This window comes from Haliotis rufescens, unplaced genomic scaffold (genome assembly GCF_023055435.1).
Source record: "Haliotis rufescens isolate VD_foot unplaced genomic scaffold, xgHalRufe1.0.p SCAF_41, whole genome shotgun sequence".
In the NCBI taxonomy this organism is placed as follows: Eukaryota; Metazoa; Mollusca; class Gastropoda; order Lepetellida; family Haliotidae; genus Haliotis; species Haliotis rufescens.
Window position 1 is genome coordinate 1453783 of NW_025964124.1, and position 7668 is coordinate 1461450.

Sequence of the window (7668 nt, forward strand, 5' to 3'; positions counted from 1 at the left end):
GATGTAACACATGTATAGCGTTACACATGGATAGTTATATTCACAGTTTACTGAATGTCACACTCGGAACCTACTGCAGTAATATGAGACAACACATCCGAGTGCAGATCACAGCAACAGGACACCTCTCCTAACACTTTTCAGGTACTTTGGAAATACAACAGGATGCATGCATTTCATCAGCTCTACAATTGTTAAACAAGCAATATCGGTTAGGATGATCATTCTGTCAAGAGTAGAAACGAAAACAACCAGAAAGGAAACAAGTCATATGTAATATTGCAGATTGGTCAACACGATATCCGCACACAGTAACTGAAAACAATCTTAAAGAACCAAAATTCTAATTTGTTTTCCGTTTGTGTGTGGAATTAAAGTTGCCCCCTAAAGTACAAAATAAAAGGGCATGAACGGTGTCATGTTGTACATGTTAGAAACGTCTGATGTATAGAGGTGTGTACAGTCCATCCTGCATTCACTCTCACCTCCCCCACTGTAATCTTTAGTCTCTTCTCGAAGCATCATCGGTATATAACTTCTGACTGCATACCTTGAAATCCCCTAATCTATAATTTCAGCACTGTACATCTCGTGCGGTGGCAATAGATAGGGGAGGAAGTAAGATATTATGCAAGTTCACAGTACATCAATGAGGACGTAAGTGTATAGTAAGGAGATTATTGTTCAGTAAGTGATTAAGGGATACAGCAATGAGGCTATAGATCAGGGAGGAAGTAAGTGGTACAGCAATGAGGCTATAGATCAGGGAGGAAGTAAGGGATACAGCAATGAGGCTATAGATCAGTGAGGAAGTAAGTGGTACAGCAATGAGGCTATAGATCAGTGAGGAAGTAAGGGATACAGCAATGAGGCTATAGATCAGTGAGGAAGAAAGTGGTACAGCAATGAGGCTATAGATCAGGGAGGAAGTAAGGGTACAGCAATGAGGTTATAGATTAGTGAGGAAGTAAGGGGTACAGCAATGAGGCTATAGATTAGTGAGGAAGTAAGGGGTACAGAAATGAGGCTATAGATTAGTGAGGAAGTAAGGGGTACAGCAATGAGGCTATAGATCTGTGAGGAAGTAAGTGGTACGGCAATGAGGCTATAGATCAGGGAGGAAGTAAGGGGTACAGCAATCAGGCTATAGATCAGTGAGGAAGTAAGGGGTACAGCAATGAGGCTATAAATCAGGGAGGAAGTAAGGGGTACAGCAATGAGGCTATAGATCAGGGTGGAAGTAAGGGTACACCAATGAGGCTATAGATCAGCGAGGAAGTAAGGGATACAGCAATGAGGCTATAGATCTGTGAGGAAGTAATGGGTACAGCAATGAGGCTATAGATCAGGGAGGAAGTAAGGGGTACAGCAATGCGGCTGTAAATCAGCGAGGAAGTAAGGGGTACAGAAATGAGGCTATAGATTAGTGAGGAAGTAAGGGGTACAGCAATGAGGCTATAGACCTGTGAGGAAGTAGGGGGTACAGCAATGAGGCTATAGATCAGGGAGGAAGTAAGTAGTACAGCAATGAGGCTATAGATCAGGGAGGAAGTAAGGGGTACGGCAATGAGGCTATAGATCAGGGAGGAAGTAAGGGGTACACCAATGAGGTTATAGATCAGTGAGGAAGTAAGTAGTACAGCAATGAGGCTATAGATCAGGGAGGAAGTAAGGGGTACAGCAATGAGGCTATAGATCAGCGAGGAAGTAAGTAGTACAGCAATGAGGCTATAGATCAGGGAGGAAGTAAGTGGTACAGCAATGAGGCTATAGATCAGCGAGGAAGTAAGGGGTACAGAAATGAGGCTATAGATTAGTTAGGAAGTAAGAGGTACAGCAATGAGGCTATAGATCTGTGAGGAATAAGTGGTACAGCAATGAGGCTATAGATCAGGGAGGAAGTAAGGGGTACAGCAATGAGGCTATAGATTAGTGAGGAAGTAAGGTGTACAGCAATGAGGCTATAGATCAGGGAGGAAGTAAGGGTACACCAATGAGGCTATAGATCAGCGAGGAAGTAAGGGATACAGCAATGAGGCTATAGATCTGTGATCAAATAAGTGGTACAGCAATGAGGCTATAGATCAGGGAGGAAGAAAGGGGTACAGCAATGAGGCTTATAGATCAGTGAGGAAGTAAGGGGTACAGCAATGAGGCTATAGACCTGTGAGGAAGTAAGGGGTACAGAAATGAGGCTATAGATTAGTGAGGAAGTAAGGGGTACAGCAATGAGGCTATAGACCTGTGAGGAAGTAAGGGGTACAGCAATGAGGCTATAGATCAGGGAGGAAGTAAGGGGTACATCAATGAAGCTATAGATCTGTGGGGAAGTAAGGTGTACAGCAATGAGGCTATAGATCAGGGAGGAAGTAAGGGGTACAGAAATGAGGTTATAGATCAGTGAGGAAGTAAGGGGTACAGAAATGAGGCTATAGATTAGTTAGGAAGTAAGAGGTACAGCAATGAGCCCATAGATCTGTGAGGAATAAGTGGTACAGCAATGAGGCTATAGATCAGGGAGGAAGTAAGGGGTACAGCAATGAGGCTATAGATTAGTGAGGAAGTAAGGTGTACAGCAATGAGGCTATAGATCAGGGAGGAAGTAAGGGTACACCAATGAGGCTATAGATCAGCGAGGAAGTAAGGGATACAGCAATGAGGCTATAGATCAGCGAGGAAGTAAGTAGTACAGCAATGAGGCTATAGATCAGGGAGGAAGTAAGTGGTACAGCAATGAGGCTATAGATCAGCGAGGAAGTAAGGGGTACAGAAATGAGGCTATAGATTAGTTAGGAAGTAAGGTGTACAGCAATGAGGCTATAGATCTGTGAGGAATAAGTGGTACAGCAATTAGGCTATAGATCAGTGAGGAAGTAAGGGGTACAGCAATGAGGCTATAGATTAGTGAGGAAGTAAGGTGTACAGCAATGAGGCTATAGATCAGGGAGGAAGTAAGGGTACACCAATGAGGCTATAGATCAGCGAGGAAGTAAGGGATACAGCAATGAGGCTATAGATCTGTGATCAAATAAGTGGTACAGCAATGAGGCTATAGATCAGGGAGGAAGAAAGGGGTACAGCAATGAGGCTTATAGATCAGTGAGGAAGTAAGGGGTACAGCAATGAGGCTATAGACCTGTGAGGAAGTAAGGGGTACAGAAATGAGGCTATAGATTAGTGAGGAAGTAAGGGGTACAGCAATGAGGCTATAGACCTGTGAGGAAGTGAGGGGTACAGCAATGAGGCTATAGATCAGGGAGGAAGTAAGGGGTACATCAATGAAGCTATAGATCTGTGGGGAAGTAAGGTGTACAGCAATGAGGCTATAGATCAGGGAGGAAGTAAGGGGTACAGAAATGAGGTTATAGATCAGTGAGGAAGTAAGGGGTACACCAATGAGGCTATAGATCAGCGAGGAAGTAAGGGGTACAGCAATGAGGCTATAGATTTGTGAGGAAGTAAGTGGTACAGCAATGAGGCTATAGATCGGGGAGGAAGTAAGGGGTACAGCAATGAGGCTATAGATCAGCGAGGAAGTAAGGGGTACAGAAATGAGGCTATAGATTAGTGAGGAAGTAAGGGGTACAGCAATGAGGCTATAGATCTGTGAGGAAATAAGTGGTACAGCAATGAGGCTATAGATCAGGGAGGAAGTAAGGGGTAGAGCAATGAGGCTATAGATCAACGAGGAAGTAAGGGGTACAGAATGAGGCTATAGATTAGTTAGGAAGTAAGGGGTACAGCAATGAGGCTATAGATCAGTGAGGAAGTAAGGGGTATAGCAATGAGGCTATAGATCAGTGAGGAAGTAAGGTGTACAGCAATGAGGCTATAGATCTGTGAGGAAGTAAGGGTACACAAATGAGGCTATAGATCAGGGAGGAAGTAAGGGGTACAGCAATCAGGCTATAGATCAGTGAGGAAGTAAGGGGTACAGCAAGGAGGCTATAGATCAGGGAGGAAGTAAGTGGTACGGCAATGAGGTTATAGATCAGTGAGGAAGTAAGTGGTATAGCAATGAGGCTATAGATCAGTGAGGAAGTAAGTGGTACAGCAATGAGGCTATAGATCAGGGAGGAAGTAAGGGGTACAGCAATGAGGCTATAGATCAGCGAGGAAGTAAGGGGTACAGAAATGAGGCTATAGATTAGTGAGGAAGTAAGGGGTACAGCAATGAGGCTATAGATCAGTGAGGAAGTAAGTGGTACAGCAATGAGGCTATAGATCAGGGAGGAAGTAGGGGATACAGCAATGAGGCTATAAATCAGCGAGGAAAAAAGTGGTACAGCAATGAGGCTATAGATCAGTGAGGAAGTAAGTGGTACAGCAATGAGGCTATAGATCAGGGAGGAAGTAGGGGATACGGCAATGAGGCTATAGATTAGATCAGTGAGGAAGTAAGAGGTACAGCAATAAGGCTATAGATCAGTGAGGAAGTAAGTGGTACAGCAATGAGGCTATAGATCAGCGAGGAAGTAAGTGTTACTGCAATGCGGCTATAGATCAGGGAGGAAGTAGGGGATACAGCAACGAGGCTGTAGATCAGCAAGGAATTAAATGGTACAGCAATGAGGCCATAGATCAGCAAGGAATTAAATGGTACAGCAGGAAGGCTATATATCAGTGAGAAAGTAAGGAAAACAGCAATGAGGCCATAGATCAGTGAGGAATTAAATGGTACAGCAGGAAGGCTATAGATCAGTTAGGAAGTAAGGGGTACAGCAAGGAGACTATAGATCAGGGAGGAATTAAATGGTACAGCAGGATTATGGTTACAGTCTGCGGGTGATTCAGTGATTTGAAATGCGAAGTGATCAGCTGCCCAGACTTGTCACGTGAGCAGGTGTTTCTCACACATGCGCCGTCACGGCCACGCCTATCACACGACGAGGCACGCTCAGGTGTCTGAAACGCTTAAGTGCATAGCTTCTGTTGAGAAAAAAAGTACGTGTATCACTTGCAGGCAACCGTATCAACTGACACAGCTTCCCGGCCGTATCCGTACATCAGTAGCGACACCTCCACCTCGTGGAGGAATAGGTGCACATCGATACTCAACCCCCCACGTACTGTAGAGGAGTAACGTCGCGTCCAACATTATTGAACTTATGTAGCGACGTGCATGCACGAGTGTGTGTGTGTGTGTGTGGCTGTTTGTACTAGTCCGGACTAATGCCGATTTTATAGTGCTAGTCTACTGAGATACCATGCCTCAGTTAAAACATTAATACCCTACTTAGATACAGTATAATGACTCCGAACTGACCAGCCCCTTAATTTCGAGCGTCAGGCAGGATAACAACAAGTACCAGCTTTTAACGTCATTTTGGACGCGGGCGGGGTTCGAACCCCTGACCCTTCGCTGTCCAGGCGGACGCTCTACCACTAGACCACGGAGGCGGCCCCTACAGAAGAACACATGACACGCAGTACGTCACACAGCTATACAGTTTTTTTGCACTGATCACAGTATCTTTGGTCTTGTAGAGATAGGGAACAACTGCACCAAGGAAAGCATAGAGACTATGTTCCCCGAGGACAGTGTCTACACGAGCTACAGAGAGCATAACGACCGAGGGGGCGTGTCTGTGTGTGTTCACACTTCACTGTTACATGGTCTGCGCCGTGTTATCACTGACTACACAGACATGCTATTTCTGTTATTTGATAAGAGCATATTTAGTCTCATACGTAATTTACTTATTGGTTTTGTATATATCCATCCTGTAAATACTTCAGTAATGACAGACAATAGAATCCATAAGGGTATAGAGTACTGAGATAAATGCTGTGCTATATGAACATCCAGAGTGCGAAATTATTCCTCCTGGCGACTATAATGCACGGTGTGGTAATTTGAAAGATTTTATTATCGACGACAACAACAGATTTATTACATGTTTAGACGACATGGAGTATGTATCGGACGTATTTGACGTGCCCCGCAGTAGGCGAGATGATGTGTGAAATGAATAAGGGAGGGATCTGCAGACTTTTGTTGTACGTTTTCTGTCCACATTGTAAATGGACGATTTCCTGGGGGTAAGGAAGGATCATTTACTTGTTTTAAGAAGAGTGACGCTAGTTTGGTTAATTATGTACTCTGCTCAACTAGCTTTTTTGACAACATTCCTACTTTAGCATACATACTCGCTTTGAATCAGATCACTTTCCTATCATACTTACCCTCCATGGATGTGATAGACAGGTCGATAATGTTAATGAAATTCATGTTAATAATATTCCTAGATATACATGGAGAAATGAAATATGTGATGCCTTTAAACATAGTGTTTCTGAGTCATTGTCTGCACTTGACATGGATTGGTTTATGCATTTATTGTCTTTGAATGGTGATTTAGTTGTTGAAGCTTTGACTAATGCTGCACATAATGGTTCTATTTAATGCGGATTACTTTCTAGAGATAGAAAATCAAAACGTACATCTGGAGAAAAATGGTGCGATAGAGGCGGTGAGGATATGAAGACTAAAAGGTTTAATGTATTAGACAAGTTTAGAGTTACTGGTGGTAAGGGGATTCTTTCTAAATAGTCTACATTAAGGAATAGTTACAGGTATTCATGCAGGAAGAAGAGATGAGAATACGAAGAGACTTCGTGAACTTGTAGACAGTAGTGGAGATAGTAAAACATTTGGAAAAGGATATGTGCATTGACAAACAAGGCAAGTTGTAATCCTGTTTCCAATAAGATTTGCATAGAAGATTGGTTTGGTTATTTTAAGAATAGTTTAAACAATACTTATATACTTGTGGACTCGGATATCATTGAGCAGGTAGATTATGTTATTAATAACCACAGTGAACAATTGTGTGATTATCTGTACTGATGATGATGTAAATGATATTCGTAATGATGATATTACACAGGAAGAGATCGAATCATCCATAAAAAGATCTGAAGCAGGGTAAAGCTGCAGGACCAGATGGTATTAAGGCTGAGATGATCCAATGTTGCAGTGTTAGTTATGTATAATATTTTGTCAACGGGTAATTTTCCTTTCGAGCTGAGAGTGTTATTGTACCACTCCATAAAAAGGAAGCTTTGACTGTGTTAATAATTATAGAGGCATATCTTTTCACTTTGCAATATCTTGTTCAAAATTATTCATCTAAAAGTGGCGGACGTTTTTTATTAATGAAGACTTCAAGAAAACATTTGATTCTGTTAATTGGAAATTACTTTGGTATCAATAATGAATAAAGGCGTTCATGGTTAATTATTCTCTGTACTGAGAAGTATATATTCAAATAGATAAGCAGCTGTAAGAGTATCCAACACTACTATTACTGATTATTTTGATAGTTTAATTTAGTGGAGTCAGACAAGGTTGTGTTATCAGACAACATTTTTTGCAATGTTTATTTCAGAATTTCAATCCATGATGGAAGATGCAGATGTAAGATGTATATTCACAGGTGTAGACTATTTGGAACTACTGTTATTATTGTATGCTGATGATTTATGTATTTTTTATGACAGTGTTATTGGTTTGCAAAGAAAGATTTATGTACATGTTGTACATCATGGGGCTTACAGATAAATATGGATAAGACAGAAATATTAGTTTTTCGAAATGGGGGCAATTTACTACATTATGAGAAGAGGTATTTTGATGGAGAGCTACTAAAGACATCAACTTATTAT